Source organism: Cylas formicarius, unplaced genomic scaffold (assembly GCF_029955315.1).
Source record: "Cylas formicarius isolate icCylForm1 unplaced genomic scaffold, icCylForm1.1 PGA_scaffold_12__32_contigs__length_19106922, whole genome shotgun sequence".
Lineage (NCBI taxonomy): Eukaryota > Metazoa > Arthropoda > Insecta > Coleoptera > Brentidae > Cylas > Cylas formicarius.
In genome coordinates, this window is record NW_026844225.1 from 12,384,145 (window position 1) to 12,403,917 (window position 19,773).

Sequence of the window (19,773 nt, forward strand, 5' to 3'; positions counted from 1 at the left end):
AATTGTGTCACCTGCATTTAATCAACCGACAACCCTAATTTTAGGAGATGGACCCAACAAGAATCCAAGACTATGCGTTTTTAATGCATAATAAAATATATCGATATGCTTTTTGTAGAAAATCTTAAGTTAAAAGGAATGTAATGTATAAAAATAATACAAATATGCACTGGCCAGCAAAATTAAGGCACCACTAAATTGTTTTTAATTTTATTTAGCAATTCATATAAAAATGACAATATTTATTTTTATTGTAAATTGCCATAGCACAATCATTCCACATTTATTCGGTTATTTTTTTACCGAAGTTTGTTTATTCTTATTTTTTGGATTTCATTTTTTTTTGCTAAATTTTATCACTTCCACTGAAAATTTACATTTGTGAAGTACAGTGCAATAAAGTGTTTATTATGGAACTCCAATCTAGAAATTTAACCCCCGAAAAGTGTGGTATTTTACTGGAAGAGGGATTGAGAAGAAGAATTGGAAAGAGATTTTTAAAAGTCTCTTATTTAAGACAACGGTTTGTGACAGGACTATTGTAGTCACAGCTACAGGAAGCAGATGGAATTTCAATTGACACTGTTGATTGACCCTTAGCTAAATCTGATCTAAATCCAAGAACCAGAGCATCGTAGAGCAAGGTTAAATTTTGCTAGAGAACATGTCTATTGGGCTGATGAAGACTGCGTCAGATGACACCAGAGTTTGTCTCGGCAAGTCAGACAAACCCTTAAAACCTCATCGAAAACCAAATGAAAGTTATGCCCAATGTAACTTCCAAAACATCGGATTGTTTGGTGGAGGGTCAGTTATGTTTTGAGGATGAATCTCTTTAACTGCTAGTACTCACTTGGCGGTCATTAATAATGGCAGTTTAACAGCAGATAGGTACATAAAAAAGATTCTACAAGAATATTTGATACCATTTGGTCCTTACATTGGTTATAATTTTTTGTTCCATTAAGATAATGTTCGTCCACGTGTTGCTTAGATTGTTAAAAATTATCTTAATGAGGTTGGAATGGAAACTATGGATTGGCCAGAAACCAGCCCTGCTCTTAACCCAACTGAAAATGTTTGGATCATGACCTACAGGCGTTTTCGAGAACTTTCTAACCCTCCTAACTTTCTAGAGATAATGTCCAAACATTTTTTTATTACTCTTTACAAACCTTCTACATTCCTCCTGCGTCAGTTTTTGCTGACGTTTCGCCAATCATCCTGTTGGCTTCTTCAGAGCTTGACCGAAACTGTTTTTGAGTCAACCTCAGCAAAAACCGGAAGTTTCTTTGACTTTTTTATATTTTTTGAATTTCTTTTGTTTTTTTATTTACTTTTTTCTTTTCTTCTTCTGGAATTTAATCTTTCGTTCATGCCATCATTAATTTGGAATAAGAATGTACTTATGAAATAAAAAATATTTTTCAAAATATAGTAGTGATGCGTTAATTTTGCTGGCCAGTGTAAATACGTCCTAATAGCAAAGCAAAAAATCATGTAATAGTTTTATTATAAGTTTTATTATATATATTTATAGCTGCTTACTATTGGAAGTTACTAACTATGCGTGCAGCGAGGATAAGGTAGAAATCTATTCTGGGTTGTCGCACAAGTGAACAAGAAATTAGATTTAAAATGAAACCACCAATTTATTTGTTTTAAACAAGATTTCGCGAATCTCCTATTTTGACCAATTTTTAATGTACAATAAGTTTTATTTAAAGAATAAAAGTTGTTCAATATATTTAAAGGGCAATGTCATAAATCGCTGGCATCGCTGTTTGGCAACATACAATTCTACCTCTGATTCTCTTTTTCTGTGAACATTACAGGTGTTTAATGTCTTCGATTCTATCATTGGCATTTGAGTTTATTACTCTAGAGAGAACCGACTATAACACATCACAAAACAAAATCGAATGATTCGAATGGTTCGGTTAGATTACGAGAAAATCCGGTATTAAACAATTACGCGTATCCTATCGAATGGGTTTATTATAGTAGTGATCGGTGCATATATGTGGAGTTCTAATCGCATTCTACCAATAATTCCGCATTGTTGATAGATTAGCTATTGTGTGTTTGATGCTAAGCGCCAGTGCATGGCAAATCCTTTGACGTTCTAAGGTATTAGTATTAACTAAACGGATCAGTACCGGTAACCAGGCGATCTCATCGTAATCTAAATCGCTACCAATTTTATACTGAAAACCCGATAAACTATCGGATGAACATTATCTTTGGACGTAACAATATTATCGACGTCAAACTGTTCGACAGTCGAATATTTCATACTCTTTAAGCGTTACTGAATAATTATTTTATTATGTTCGGTCGCTTCCTACCGCGAGGCCACTCGCTTTTTAAAGTATGAAAAATTTCGCGTCAGTTCGAATCTGTCAGATATTAGACGATCGTCTTTCGCAATCTTACGCTGTCGTTTACGTGTAATTAATATAAGTTTAAAATTATCGCTGCGACAATGTCGATCGTCTTTAATGGTCTGAACTCTTCGTTTTTGTTTTTAATTTGCTTATTCAGAACAGGAAACTTGAACAAAATTTTAATTAGCAAAATATTGCTTATAAAAGTAAGTTTATACTCTTAAAAGAACCACAGTTCACAAAAAAATAATTTCATAGTTCTATATATATAACAAATATAAGCAATTAAAAACTGTAAAATTCAAATCCTCTTTGAAACGCGCTGTCGTTGGCTGTGACAGGTTGTGACGTCAATTCATTCTTAAGATAACGCGCCAGATGGACGGTAGCATAGAGAAACCGTTAGAGAAGGACATTGGTGGTTTTCATTTTAATTTTAGTCTTCTGAAAAGTTCTGAAAATGACCGATGATAATTTACCTTTAGTGGATATGTTTATGGTGACATCTTATATAAAAAACGTTGAAAGCTTTTCGTTTGCAGAGGTTCGCGATGTTAAAGCTAAAAGGTATGTTCGAGAAAATTTAGTCACTAGTTTTAAACCAATAAAGTATTGTAATCAGATTTAGGTTTTCTAGTTCTTAAAATAAAAATGGTATATCAAATAAAATGTAAATTATTCAACAAAAAACAAAACAAAAAGGAAAGTATATTGGCATTGATAACTTAAAGTCTTCTTTATTTTATTCCTATGGAGACTGTAACCCATCCTGGGTTCGAAGAGTTAAAAATATTTGCACAGGCTGAAGTGACACCTGAACATAATGAGGGCAAAAAACCATGACTTTTATTTTCTGGTAGACGAATAAAACCTTTATCTGGCGTTTTAGGGGTTGTAATATTGTTGTTGTGTTGCCTCCATTATAATCATGTAAAGCACACTAGGCATAAATACAAACTCCGAAGGTTAAATACAATCATACCTTTACACGAGCCAAAAATAAAAGCATATCATATAATCCTCGGCCTATAACCTGAGAATAATACTATAACATTTCGCCGTATCGATCAAAATGCAGCGCTATGACGTCATGATCATCCCCGCGCGTTTAGTGTCGTTTAAAAGGAATAGCCGGGTGTCACAACTTGAATTATTTATTGTAACTTAAAGATTAGGTTTTGAGTTTTGATATTTGGTATGCGTTATTTCTATACATAAACAAATGCATTAAAGAAATGAAAAAAATGTTCCAGTTCCCTATTGGCTTAACCTATTATAAAGCAGAACATACCACACCACACCGATTCGGATATTTTACGTTGATTTTGAAACCTGAATACAAATTATTGAGTTTCCTTTTAATTTCCACAATTGTAGAGTTGAGTTTACCAAATCACTACTCTGGAGCAGTTATAGGAATTGTTAGTTTTTTTCTAGGGGACCATCCTATACCATATGCTATTTTAAGCTGTCTACCATTAGCAATTGCATGCATTGAATCAATCAGTGTTTACGTTTAGATTTAGCAAGTGTACCTCATTCAACTACTCTAAGTTCACTTGGCGGATGTTAGTAATCATGTCCCAGTGTGGTCGGACGACAACAACAAGAACTTCTGCCGCTCATTCTTGGTAATAAAGATTCATTCTGGAACTGTTTGATGATTTAGATACTGAAATGTGATTTACTGAAATAAAGGAACACATTCTCTACCTGGCAGAGTCATTGGTTACGTTAAGTTTAGTTTTAGTTGGGCGAACTTTAAATGTCAAATTCGCCGCGAACGTTGAGCGACTTTCCTTCTGGTAGATTTAAAGTTTTTCGTAAATTTTTCGTCCGAGTATCATATATAACTTAAAAAGCCTTAAGATTTGCCGCCTCAACTTGCTTGAATATTTGCCGATGTGGTAAGCAAACTGAACGAACCCTCGATGCCACTGGCAAATAGTATCATCCCTTCGGAAGTCTACTGCTAATAAATTAGCTTACGTTTTAACGTCGTCACTTATTAAGTTGATTTATAACTAGATATACGTGTATACTGTCACCCGGAGACTGGCTGCGGTAATTAACAAGTATTAAGCCGTTATTACCACGACAGGGACACCCTTCGTGTCGGTAAAAATGGAATCAAAAGGGTGGCCGAGAATTAACAGCACACGCTAATTGGTTTTAAGCAGATAATGAGAAATACGGCGAGAGAAGAACGGGTCCTGGGCTCTTGCCGGCACCCTCAAGGGATGCTCTGGATGTAGTGACATTTGAAAATGTCGCCTCCGTTTGTTGTAACCTTTGTTTGTCCAATCATCGGTAGAGAGTTGTTTACCTATGCGTCCGCATAACCTTTCACTTTGACCTTTTGCTTTCTACACATGTCGCACGTATATTCGCGATCTAAATAGAATTTCCCTTACCCCCATGAATTTCGCATTGTTTCCCTTCAACCCTAGGTTTCGGAATCGGCTCTCGTGTAGTATACACAAAGGTGTGATTTTGATTTTAAATTGGAGCCCTTTTAGTTCGGCCTATCATACGGAATTCTACCTACGCTTTTCTCGCTTAAATCTAGCTTTTTAGTAAATTGGTTGAGTGAGGGTAATAAGGGTTTTGCATATATAATAATAATATGTCTTTATTTCTGTATAATCATACTGTCTACAAATAACCGTTTTCTTTTACAAAATGGATGTATATATATACATACACAGCAATGGGCGAAATCCAGATACGGATAACATCAGTATGTTAGCTACCCTGATCTATTTAAACCAACGGATTGAGAAACAATAGCTCTTTTTTTATGGCGACAGCGGTAGCACAATAACAGAATTTTTTTTTTTACTTCTTCTCAACCTTATTAATGTATCCTATTTTGCTCACGTTTGTTAAATATAGACTATGCTTTTTTTTTTAACTTTACTTTTCGAAAAAATCTCTGAAAGCATAAAATTTAAATCTACTTGGAGTCAGGGCTTTGAAGTTATTAGGAAGACTATTATACAATTTAGCTACATTAAATATTTAAATTATGAGCATGATATCTGAACACAATGCTTCTGTACAGATATTGAGGACTTTTGTAGTATAGAACTTTGTGATAAAAACAGGCTTCATGTAGTTTTTTTCTGCACTTCATGTTCAAACATTTAGTCGCTACTAGTTTATGTGTTATTCTCTCTCGGCGTCTAATACCGTATATTAGTCGCAAACATGAATTCTGCACTTTCTGTACTCTTTGTTTTTGCAAAGCTGTTAAACAGTTTCCATATAAAATATCACCGTGATTGAACACAGAATGCACAAGAGACTCGCACAATGTAATTTTTATTTATCTTGAGAGATAGTGACGACTGCCTTAAAGCAGTTTACGCCTTGCATATGCTCTCAAGTCAGAATCGAAGAACACTCCCAGGTTTTTTACGTTATTTTTTACAGATAGAGTAGTGTCCCCAATGTTGATTGTAACTTTAGCCTCCAAACCGTCCAGATCATTTTTTCTGCCAATAAGCATAATACAACATTTCTTAGTATTTAAGAATAGTGAGCGTTTCAGTGAAAAAGATTCTAATTTATTTAGATCTCGGCACATGACTTGACAGCCTAGACGAACGCTTGACCTATAACAGGAAAAGTATACTTGTGTATCGTCTACATAGTATAACAGGCTCAGTATTGATCCCTGCCTAACGCCACTGACAACAAAAAAAACTCAGCATTAATAACACCAACTCAGAGCGAGTGGCGGAGATTTAGAGATCTGGGGGTAATGATGGACGAAAAGTGGACTTTTAAGACTCATATGGATAGAGTAATAATCGAATCGAATAAAACGGGCGATTTCATAAAAAGAAACTCAATAAATTTTAAAAGCCCCAAATCTCATCTTGCACTGTAGTATGCGTTTGTTCATAGTAAACTTTCGTTCGCTTTAGTCATTTGGTATCCTAATCACTACATCCACATCACGCGTTTGGCACTAGTACAAAACATATTTTTAAGATATCTTTCATATAAAACTAACACTAACGTTTAAAACCACAACTACAACCACATCAGATCAAAATTTAAAACTCTAACTCTCCAAAACAAAAGAACGCAAACGCACCTGTTAATGCTCCACAAAATTTTAAGCGATCAAGTTGACTCCCTTTACTTCTTATCAAAGATTAACCAACCTACGAATACCAATTCAGAACGCAAGAAGCAGGGCTCTATTTGATGTCGACCACTACCGAACCCATATAGGACAAAACTCTTCGATCACTAGATTACAAAATATATTTAATTCTCATAACGGCTTTCTTGATGTCGATATTTTTGTTACTCCTATTAGTGGTTTTAAATGTAGGGTGAAAAAATATTTTTTAGGACATAATATGACATAGAACACCCGAATTAAAATGTAAATTTGTAATACTCCTTATATTATATATTATATCACTTTGTGATGATGAGTGCTAAAATTTAGATTTATTTGTAAACCCATCTTTCTAAGATACAACAGGGATGCTTTTTTTGGTACTATGTGCTGTACGCAAGCTAAATTGTGAATAAATAAATAAAAGTCTGTACACTATATACAGGGTGGACCAATTCACTAATAGGCTCTCCTAAATTTAAATTTCGAAAGTAATGACATTGTAAAATATGTTTGTGGTGTTCTATATAGTTCAAGCTTTTTTTTAAGAAACCGAACACAACTTAAAATCAGTCTGCAGGCAGTGCAAAATCAAATTCGTTTTCCGATTTTTGACGCGTTTTCTGGCACCCAACAATTTTTTTTTTTATCAATAGTTAGGATCGGTCAAAGTTCCGGTGATTGACGGTACGTTTTCACAAAAGCGTCACACCTGAAGCTTCCACCAAGCTTTACCTGGTTTAACAAGATTTCCCCTGGCGATAGCAATTTAAATCGCGGGGTCAATTAGCACTAGAGGCTTAAAAATCATTTGAAAAATCTTATTAAGTAAATGGAAGGCGTATATATGAAGCTTGTTTTATCGCACATAATGTTGATTCCATTTGCTCCAGAAAAACACAAAAGTTGTAGTCTTCCGGATAATTTAAATATGAGCATTTTAGTTAGAAGTGGATATAACCAAAACTAATCGTTAATAATTAAAATTTTGTTGGTGGAATTGTGTTCATTAATTTGAAATATCGGGGTCGCCATTTTCTAAGTTCGAACAAAATGCAATCAGATTAAAAAGATTAAGTATTCTTTATTTAAATGAATAAGAGCGCGGGTGCCATTCACCTTTACGCGATAAAATCTGCAAACATCAGCGATACTCATATACTACTTGGTCACTAATTACCTTGAATCGTTTCACGTGTTAGGTGTGGCGCCCTCTTCCGTCTCATTAATAACCTGCCCCGGTTGGAGTGTTCATTTAAAAAAAAAAAAAGAAAAGGCGACGGTTAGAATTTGCATTTTTACGTTAACAACATAACCTCACCGCTCTGATTCGTAGCTTTTTTTGCGGTATTTAACTGTTTGCTGGTGACATCCATGTGCACAAATTAAATGTCCGATGCAGGATAGGAATAAGTAAGTAGCAAATATGATTGCCTCATTACTCGTTATTACTATTTTGTTTTATGTTTTATTTATGAAACATGTCAAATTTGTTCACATTAATTTTAATAATCCTATATGGAAATTATTTGTTTTAATAACTCGGAGGGTTCGTAGGTCGGTGGCTGCTAACTTCCAAACAACATATTTCGAACGTAAGCTCAAAACTGAATGTTGAAATTTGCGGTTAAATTGACGATTTCCGAGTTAATGAATAATTCCATGTTTTAAAATATTCCGTTTAAGGGGATTATGCAAAATATTGTTTAATCCGATCTACAATTTCACTGACCAATTCGAACTGTATTAGACAGTGATGGTGATCTAGTTGGGTATTATTATCATTATTAATTATTACTATATGAATTCGTGAAAATTGAATTTGTTGGTATCGAAATGTTAAGGTATAGTCTTCGTAAAAAAATAATAATAATAACACTAATAACAATATCTATTATAAGGACATATTCAGAAAGGCGAGTTTGAAGTTATATTTTCCCACTTAAGCACCCATTATTATATAGTGATTAATTTAATTTAATGTAGAAAAAAAAATTATGTTTATTTAATATAAATTCTTTTGTTACCTGCAATAAACTTGTTTTTTCCCTCGAAGGACGAAAGTGCTATAAATGTGACAAAAGTAAAACTATACCAAATTTTATAGGCATTTTTTAAATAAGTAATAAATAAATAACTAGTACTTTGCAGTCAATTTTTATCAAGACATCAACTGGACCACCTAGTGCCCGTTTTTTATGGTCAGCGTTTAAACTCTTTAAAATATTTGTGGTGAATAAAACAATACTACTGTAATTAAACTTACACACCAACTTAATTTCGTATGTAGAATTTTCATAAAAACTGTTACCAATAATCCTGTATTGATAATTTGATATTTAAACTGTCCATAGAAAAGAAATGATGTATAAATTTTAAAATATCTCTCCGAAATCGAAATTAATATGCTCCGGTTTTGTTAAATTACTTATGTATTCATTTATTTATTAAATAATAATTCAGAACAACTTGAAATTATGTGCGTATTAATGCGGATTTATTCTCCATCAATGATTGTGTTTATTTTTATTATTTCTTTTTAATTTGAAATCAACACAATATTTGCTTTTTAATCTGGTAATTGAAGATACGGAATGTTTTGTTACTTTTGTATTTGCAGATGTGAAGTAAACCTTTATTAAAAATAATGTTTAATTTAGAAAAACTCTTAAGTGGCCTGAAAAACTGACATGAAATTTATATATCCATGCCTTTCCTTCAGCTAATCATTTATTTATTCTAAATTTCTGTCAATAACACAACCCGTTGAACAATAAATTCGATCTTATAGATCACTTTTTGGCACAATAACACAAGATTACTTCAATAAAGACATTCTCTAAGTAAACTTTTTATTGCGGCTATATTTACAGATGTGAAAGGAGTAGATATCTTTATTTAAAATAATGTTTAATTGAGTTTGGTGAGTGGAAACAATAAATTAATTCTTTAACTAATATTGCATTCGATATAACAATAATATGTTTTTCGTTTAATAACGTAAACGTTGAATAAATAATACAATAAGACAATTAAATTAGAACCAAAAAATGTTTAGATTTTCAGAGTTAATTATATGACAAAATTCCTACAAATGCAATTGGTCATTAAATAATAGGTTCGAATATCTCACTTTGTTAATCTCCCTAGCTTCTAACAAATTTGGTTTTTTACTTTTTGATTTATTATGTAAAATATAAAAATTATTGTCACTGCACTTCTGAATTTAAGTGAATGGCATACTGAGAATCCGAACTTTTATTTTTATAGGCCCTTTTATATTCGTTAATGTGATTCTTAAATATTCTACATGTTTGGCCGATATAAATTTTGGGACGGATTTTTTAAAAGCAATCTTAAGAAAAAGTTTAGCTAGATGTTTCAAAATTTTGTTACTAGGTTCTCCTATATATTTTATTTTATAAATTGTGTTTAATATTGTGTTTAATATGGGATAGATAGAGTTCAGAGTTTGTTGAAACTGCTTTTCAGTTATAATCTTGTCTGTCAAAGATAGGTAACCATTACTAAAAGCGATTTGTTTTATAATATTTAATTCTTTTTCAAAAATGTCTGTGGAAAGTGGCGGTAATCTATGGATAAAAGTATAAGAGCTACCCATTTTGTTTGTGTGAGGGTGATTTGAGTTGTTAGGTATCTAAGTTGTTCTTTAAATTAACAATCACTCCAGACAGTTTAAAGCGTTATCTAGTTCCGTCTCCATGGTAAATTTTATACGGTTATGTATGGAGTTAGTATGATTCATATAGGACTGCAGCTTTCCATTCCAGTGAAACAAGCAAAAACATTTACTTTTCGATACCACCAGAGAAATCTTGTACTGAGAGGACGTTTATGTATGATTTTATCTAAATTGTCTGTGAAAATTTCTGCAAGTAGTGGACTAAGTGAGTTTCATATAATTAATCCTTCTTTGGCAATATAAAATTGACCATTAAATTCAAAATATTAAATTATGTACCAAGTCTTTTTTTATGATAGGGTCGACTTGTCTCTGAGTGACAATATTATCTATATGATTCAAAAAGGTCTGTAGTTGTCTTTCCGTTCCAGTGAAACAAACAAAAGCATTTTCTAGGTCTCTATACTACCAAAGAAATTTTTTACTCAGATGATGTTTATGTATGATATTTTCTACATTGTCGATGATAATTTCTGCTAGTAATGGATTAGGTGAGTTTCAAATAGCTAATCCTTCTTAGGTAATGTAAAATTGACCATCAAATTCAATATAATTTTGGTCTAAACACACTATTGAACTAACTAACAAGCCTTGTTGTATGATATTGTTGACCTGTCTTTGTTTATTACGCCGATCTATGGAAAACTAGGAAATAGATTTTGGATGTCAAATGAAAGAAGGAATTTTGATGTCTTTAACCTTGTTTGTTAGTTAGAACCAATTTTTGATAACATATCGAGGTTTCAATTCAATATGATATTCTAAAGTTTTTATTAATTTTGTTGATGATACTAGAGACTACATATAGATGTCGGAATATTGTCACATTTTGTATTTGATAAAGTTACAGTGTTGCCGAAACAGCTGTCATAATTCATTAAATAATTTTGAAAATCTGAACATTTTTTGGTTCCAATTTAATTGTGTTAAATGGATTTTCATCAAGTAAAAGCCACCTCAGTCCAATTCTTGAAAGAAGCTGAAAATAATTTCTTTTATCTGTTATAGTTGAAATAAATGTCTTTTGTGATACTCGTGGTGAAAAATTGTATCGATTGCGAACTTGGTGATTAGCAAGTGTCAATAATTACTACTCGAAGTGCTGACAATTCGTTCGAGGCACTTTCGACGACAACGGGATTGTTCTCGAACAGATAACGCAATTAAAAACGTGCATTCCACAACCACCGTTTCGCATTTGTCGTTGCGCTTAAATGCGTACAGCCACCCCTTTATAGGTAACGAGCTAAGTGCTATAGCTATTCGCAGGGTGGATGAATATATTATTCGGAACCCGGTCTTGCCATAATATTCGAGCTTTCCGGAACACATATTTTCGGGTCATTGGTTCACGCCATGCCGAAACAGGATAAATAAAATATGACGGCCGCGAACTGTTGCGGCAATATAGGAGAATTCATATACGACAGTACGTTTCAAACCGGCAGCAATTCGATTTTACGAACTGCGGAAAAGTGCGTTCGCAAAATGGGATGTAAAAATTAAACGTAGCGAATGACGCTTGTGTGAATGACGCGCAGCCAAAATATGTCGCAACGATTGACGGAAGTATATCAAGTCCCTCGATGGTTTTGCGTCGCTTTGCGATCGTTTAAAGCGCGCCCGCCCTCTCTTCGAGGTTCGCTTAACCCCAAAATGACGATCGAGAGAGAAAAAAAATTGCCGCCGAAATTAATTTTCCGTGGCCGGGGATAATGGAAAGATTAAACTTTATCGGTTTTATTTTATTATTATATTCGTCGACGATAAAAATTAATGACACTTCGATATCGGGATTACGCATTGTTATCAGGTGCGCCACAAGGAACGCTTTCCGAACCCTTCCTTTTTTTCCAATATAAAATAGTGGATATTAAAGAATAGAAAGAAAAGCTTTTATCAGCAAAAAATTATTAATTCTGGAAATATAACAAAATCGACTTGCAACGTGGCAGCAGAAGTAACTAATAGAAAGAGAGTACCCAATAATATTCAACTTGAGCGTAGTAATAAAAACATTGAAGATCCTCTGGTTATATGACATATTTACAATGATTTTTTCAGAGACGCTCCTTTGGAAATAACCAGAAAGATTCTCACACAATCAGAAAAATAAAACGAGAATTTCCAGAACGTCGAAATGTTATACTAACTTTTTAACGCCTTTTCTTGAAGAGTAGCTATAATATTCATTATAAAGCCATTTACCCATCTAGTAAATTTATCCTTTTGTGAAGGAAATTTTTCTTGGAAAGATTATTCCATTACATAAAAAAGGTAGTAAAACAAATATTAATAATTACAGACCAGTTACAGTCACCAGGGTTTGCTCGAAGATGTTTGGGTACGCATGTTTGCAACGATTTTTATTGTATTTTGAAAACAATAAAATATTTCGAAATGGGAGATCCTAGATACAAGCAGTTCCTTTATTCTTGGAAGGTATTTTGTGACATCGATGTGTAGATTACAACATAATGTTATGGAAAATGTCTTACAATTGTATAAGCGGTTCTCAATAGAAATCTGCGGAGTGCTTTTTATCTAATACGAAACAAAATGTTGGCGAAACGTTAGCAAGTTCTAATCAACCACAACCGATATATTAGAATAGTCGACTGATATGACAAATGTGTTCGTGGTTCAAAAAGGGACCATAAGATGTATGGTATTTCAAAATCTACTTCTTATAAAACTTATTTTAAAAAATGTAATATTTTATATGTGTTTGAAATGTGTGTTTATGTGTTTCAAAATAAACTGTGTTGAACAGTAATTTTCACTCAGTGAATATAAGATCTAAAGACGACTTCCTTATGCAAAATATAATACCTCTTATAGAACCCCAAGTGTAAGTGGTATGCGATTTTTTAATCTCTTACCGAAAGAAATAAAAATGTGTGATAATTTATGCGCATTTAAAAAAATGTTAAAGGAATATTTTGTGATTAAATGCCTGTACTCAGTAAAAGAGTACTTTATTTAGTCTTTTTCCTTCATTGTTTATAGGTTACTCTTTGTAGTCTTGGATTATGCGTCATTTTATTTTATTTTCTTTTATTTTGACAATTTCCTATACAAATATTGTATTTGTTGATTTGTAAAATAATTCTTATTATTATTATATAGCATTTTTAGGGTATTACATTAATTAGTATTCATTTGATCAAAGTGATATTGACATTTTTACAAAAATTGTTAGGGCAGTTACAAAATACCGTAATTTAAAGGGTTTAACGCCTTCTCAAATAAATGAGGAGATGACTAAGACAATGGTTAAAAGATTTAACTCAATTTAATAAAGGTTTGAGAGCAACGGCGAATTTATTATTGCACTTCGATTTATAAAGACTGTATAACTAAATTAGAGCACCGATATAAAAAATTAGTTAGTCTTTCTGGAGACTATGTTGGAAAATCCCTAATTTACATGTCAACTAAAATAGTCTAAACGTTACATGCCAAAAACGGAGCTGGAAACAATTTATACGTTGCTCATTTAACAAACTCCAGATTTTCCCTACATATTTCTTCGACTTCACAATTGGAATTGAACTTCACGATCGCATAATAATTTATTGTAAAATGCAAGTTAATATTAAATAATGATAGATAACACTCTACAATTGCAAGATGTTATTTAAATCAATCAACATTCACCATTATTATCAAATTTTTCGATTAATAAAGTCCAACGCGTCAAAACCCGTTGAGTGACGAACCAAATAATAAAAACCAGCGATTTATGTCGTGCGGAAATAAAATTGCATTCGCAACTAACATGCTAAGGCCTCCCAATGGTCGATATAAAAACTGAAATGGACGGAAACCCATCACCGCAACATCAGCACCCTCTTAAGTGCTTCGACTGGCGGCGTCTGCCAGTTTGATGGCACCGACTATTACTAAGACAATCCGCACACACACACGCACACTATGCCGACGCTTGATAATATTATTAAGGATAAGGGGTGGCCATTATTACCGGTCAACGGCCAACGGGGCCGAATTGAATAAGCGAAATGGGGTTGATTTTGTCACCCCTTAGGTCCCGCATTGCCATCAATCTGCATCGACGCGACTCAACAATAAACCGATGTACAAGTGCGACCACCTATATGCCGGGGTTACACGCGTTGCTAATGTTTGACATTATTCGACATTACCGCACCGTCACCATCGCCGCACGTTTAATGGAAAATCGTTTCGGAAAAAGTTGCGAATTCTATTCGAATTCATTTCAGGCCGGACATTGTCGCGGCGACGTCCGCAGCACCAAAAATTCACACTCGCAATGGAAATAAATAAATATAAATAAATTATCGTTTATTGACCACTTATAAATACAAAAACGTATTTTTGAAGTCAGGAAGAGTATAAACAAGATAAATATATTACATATAAACAGTTAAACCAGTGTCACCAGAAAGTAAAGCTTTGTATATATAGGTACAGTCTAAGAATAATTAATTTATCTACTGTGCCTGATGTGTAACAAATTCGTTTATAGAATAGAAACAATGCTCTTCAAAAAACTTTTTTTTGATAATTGTTCAATATTTTTGGACCGAAAAATAGTGTTTGCAAAAATATTATACAAATATAGATAAATAAGTTTATTTTTTTGTGTAGTACACAACCTCGATCTTAGTGTTATGATATTGTCAGCGGTTCGAGTCATGTAGTTGTGATATCCAGCATGAGTCGGAAAGACAAACAAATTTGAGTGGATTGCAACTAAAGTTTGGAGAATAAACATACATGGTAACGTAAGTATTTCCAATTTTGTGGCTGGACGGCGGAACACCTCCAAGAACCCAAACCGCAGACTTCTGCAATCTAAAGGCTCTCTCGGCCAGTCGCGTTCCCCCACAATGATAAGACACTATGAAACACTGCAAATAAACTTTACTTTCAGTGCTTTGCGAGATGAAACCTTGCAGTTATCTCAGACCAAAAACCTGAGTAAACAATTTACCGCACAGGTAGTCTATATGAGGCAACCAGGTTAAAAAACCCATCTAGGTAAACATCAAGGAGTTTGACCGATTCAGATTTTCTACTTCTTCTATTGGTATTGAAAATTAGAGTCTTTGTTTTATCGCAATTTAGTTTAAGGTTATTTGCAGAGAACCACTGCTTAATCATGGAGAGTGTAGTGACAGCCTTTTTATTTAAATTAGTTAGATCTTTCTCCGATTCAATCAATGATGTGTCATCCGCATAGAGTATACTGCAAACAGCATTTGTTCCAAATATTACGTCATTTATGTAAATTATAAAGAAAAGTGGACCAAGGATGGAACCCTGAGGCATTCCATTAGTAATGTCGAACAGAGTGGATTCCCGATCATTCCAGACAACATATTGCTTTCTTCCGATCAAATAAGATTTTAAAAGGGCTAGGGTATTTTCACGAATTCCATAGTATTCAAGTTTAGAAAGAAGTATATTAGTATCCACGGAGTTGAATGCCTTGCTGAGGTCGCACATCGTTACCGAAGTCGACAGGCCCCCCTCAAATTCATCAACCACATGCTCAATCATTGTGCATAAGGCACGGATGGTGGACTTACCCGATCGAGAACCAAATTGGGAATCTGTTAATAATCTCCTTCCCTCAAAGTAAGCGATAAGCTTATCTTTTATTATCGAACGATTGCTATAGGTCTAAAGTTATCTAAGATGTTAGTATCCCCTTTTTTATGGAGTGGAAGAATTTTTGCCACTTTTAATTCATCCGGAAAACATCCCTCTTCAATGCTATTGTTTATTAGTAACGTAATAGGTTTCAGAAGTGAAGATATTATTTGCTTAATAATATTGGCATTTAGACCATAATAGTCAAGACAATGAGAGTTTTTTAGTTTCAACATCGCGTCCCTAACATCACTATCCACAACTGCTGACATATAAAACGAGAAATTGGGCCTAGTTGATCTGCTGAAGGTGCGATGGTTTTCGTTATCTCGGCTGACACATGAGCAAAATATCTGTTGAACTCCAACGAAGTAATTGATGATTAAATAGAGTTACTGTGTTTACTCTCCGAATTAATAATATTCCTTGTCGTTTTAGATTTTTCATTTGAAGTTTTCTTTTTCCCTACCTTTATAATGTGACGATATTTTTTGTGGAACCGTTTGTAAGCATGAAAGTCTTGGTTACTTTTTGAACTATGGCAGATAAGATGCTGTCGCATTTCTTTAAGGTTATCATTGAACCATTTAATTGGCGAACTATAGATAGTTGAGTTAACAATGGAAAAGAAACTGTCGACAGCTGGACTAAGTTGTTCAATAAACATAAACATAATAATTCTAAAATAAACTTTGCAATTGACAGAGTTGCACCTAGGAACCCCATTTCAAGCGGGAAGAAATGTAGTAACACTACTTAATATTTTATGCCATGCAGATAATACATTATATACTACAAAGAAGCTTCAGATAATATAGTGGCCCTACTACGGTAAAAATTGATTCTCCCCAGGCGGCATATTTTCGTAGAAAATGATTTTCCGCGCATGCCCCTACATTTCATCCACTTTTCACACTACGATTTCCACATACTTAATTCGTTTTCCTAGAACATTTAATGAGATCTAAAAATGCCCCATCTATCTTTATTTACGATCTGTCAGCGGCCATGTTGGTTGTTGAAGGAAGCAAGGTCATTGGTTAGAAACTAAATTCTAAATCTCGCGCATGCGCATGTCGAATGGACCTTTTCACAATTTTTTTTTCAAAATTATTTCATAAGTTCATAGGATGGCATAGGCAGGGCCTTTATATCTATGGGCATGCATGTGTTATACATACGTCCATAGTGATACATATGCATACTTATCATAAAAGAGGCGATTTTAGCAGTCTAAAAAAACTAAAAATTCTTCTAATAGATAATTTAAAATTATCACCCGATATGGGTCTTATTCCTAAAGTACCTTGGTATATACAGTTTAGATCCTTGATAGTTAAAGGATCGCTCATACGCACCATCACCCGCACCCCTATCTTCGTGCCAAATTTCAGCCGAATCGCTTAATATCGACCTCGATCCAAAATTTTCATGGTTATTTGGTCGTGATTTTTGTATTTAATGTTTTCACAAATTTTACGGAATGTTCGGTATATTTTGTTCTATATTAAAAAATGTGGTAGGTGTCCTAAATTTGAAGCTATTGACTTCAGATTTGGCACTCAAACCTCTGGAGGGGGAGTTTTAAATTATAAATTTCCGACATACAAACAAATTTTAACCTTTATACTTTATCTTGTCACTTGTGCATACATCCAGATATACTGCAAATGATGTGTTGTCTCTACTATGGTCTCCTATTGTTACTTTTACTTTTTTCTGGGAAATTTAATAACGCATCTGTTATACGTATTTAAAAAATAAAAACCGTTTCTACGTTTCTTTTTTTTTCCTTTCTTTGGGTTAACAACTGCTTTCATTGCTTCTCTAAACTTCCAAAAGTCCAGCAGGTGGTAGATATCCAAGGTCGCTTAAAATGTTCTTTCCATGAAAACTTCGTGGACCTCTATGAAGACTTGACCATACGTTTTGGTTCAGCGGCCTCAGATGCAACAACTTCTCCTGCAGATACTTGTGTCTGTTGTTTTTTTTTTGCGATTTACCTGAAATGGTTTTCAGTTGACGACTAGGTTAAAAAAAATATTATAACAAAAGCAGCAGGAGAAAAGTTGGCCAGACAATTGGCTATGATCGTTGCACCTTGTTTAGTGTCTATAATTGAACTTTCATTGGAACGAAGAGAGAGGTTATAAAATAATTGGCCAGTTTCATTGCATTGCGGGATATAAAAATCGTTGTTGATTTTGGTGTGGCCAGAGAGCGGTTTAACTGACGGGACTCGTAAAAGCTTCTGAATAATTCAATATAATTTACGGAAAAAAAATACATTTTTGTCGTCTTTTATTGCCCTATCCGTCCGTCAGCCGAGAAACACGATTGTCACGTGATAAAATTCCGGTACGTTTTTTTAGGTGCGTAGGGAAATTTAATTGCTTCCAGGCGCCCGTAAAAATTAATGGAGAGCAAATAAACAAACAAACATCTAACGTCAAACGTAATACGGATACCCGAACCCGCATATCATAATGTAAATTGTCTTATATTCACTTAAACACTTCCAAAGTGCGTATTGATTTGAGAGTAGGTACATTGGGTAAGGTGGGGGAGATTGTGAGATGACCAGTTTTCTTTATTTACGAGTTGAATTTAAGATAGTCTCCGTAACTGTGGCATTTTGTTTTTAAACCGAAGCAAAGAAAAAAAATCATTAAGCGTTCGAGATAAAGTGGAATTTGAGCCGGAACATTCTTTAAAACTTATAAAACGCGATTACGCCTCCCCGTTGTTAAACATAAACCTGCGTTTCGCGCCGAAATTTAAATACGGCCAGCGATAAAATGTTTTTATTGTATTCCGCTGTCGAAATTATCCTTTGTAATAATAAAACGTGAGGGCAGGGGGTGCGAAACGGCAACAGAGACACCCTCGCCATCGGTACGGCGATAAACAATATTTTATTTTTGATGACGAACCATGCAAATATTAGTCCGGGCGGCGTATAAGGATATAAGTTATTATCGTCGTCAAGAAAATACGATATATCTCCTGTATAAATCTATAAACAATTTTATCTTCCCGAACATAAAACTGCAGAGATAAAAAGCTCCTGCTTATTGCGTCAGGCTTAATAAAAATTTCTTCCTTTGTGCGGGTTTACACGCATAAGCGATTTTTCTTCGAATGAAATGATTGTTTTAACCGCGAAATTCAGTTTTCCACCTGAAAGTTGAAAAATGGGTAGCAAGTTATTAAAAAAAAAATAGCGAATTGCACAATTGTTAAAAAAATTTTACTATTAAGGCACTTCCTCAGAGGAATCTTATCTAATATACGCATAAATGTTGACATAGGAATACGATTCTCGAGATGCTGCATGTTTTCCATTTTTTTGCGTGAAGTGCAAGCTTGGACTTTGGCCGAGGCAATATCTATAAGCTTAAAAATCTTTGTTTAGAATTGTTTATTCCTATAATTTCACAAACAATAGCATGATCTAACTTATGCAAAAAGATGTATAAATCCTAAGTTATACAAAAGTCATAAAGCATCATCAGAAGAAGGAATTATGTTTTAAAATCTTTGATGCGCTTATTTGAAGGTGATAACAAATAACTGAACTGAGGTGGCTTTTACTTGATGAAAATCCATTCATTTGATAAAGACACAGTGTTGTCGAAAAAAATGTCATGTGAAAATATATAATTTAGTAACAATCTGAACTTTTAGTTCTTATTTATTTTGATAATAAATGAATATTTTCAAGCCGGCTCTGGACTCAATTATTTCGTTTTGACGATGTTGTAAAGAGCTGATTTATTTCGGTAGAAGCCTACGGTATGATTTTTAGCACACTATACATTATTGTAACAATGATAACTATTGTATGATCAGTAAACCAAACAAGGAACTTACACGCGAGCTCTTCAAAGAGAAGGAATGGATCT

The 19,773-nt window shown here is 33.7% G+C and overlaps 1 long non-coding RNA gene across 2 annotated transcripts in view; it reads left to right on the plus strand.

The window, feature by feature from the left end:
• LOC132708836 (uncharacterized) overlaps window positions 1-19,773 on the plus strand; it is a 367,983-nt gene that overhangs the window by 263,723 nt on the left and 84,487 nt on the right. Inside the window, exon 1 of one of the 2 annotated variants that reach the window (XR_009620037.1) lies at window positions 7,803-7,938. The exons of the other annotated variant lie outside the window; for it this stretch is intronic. This is a non-coding gene — a long non-coding RNA (uncharacterized LOC132708836). Of the gene's footprint in view, window positions 1-7,802; window positions 7,939-19,773 lie in introns of those variants that run through there. 2 annotated transcript variants of the gene reach the window in all.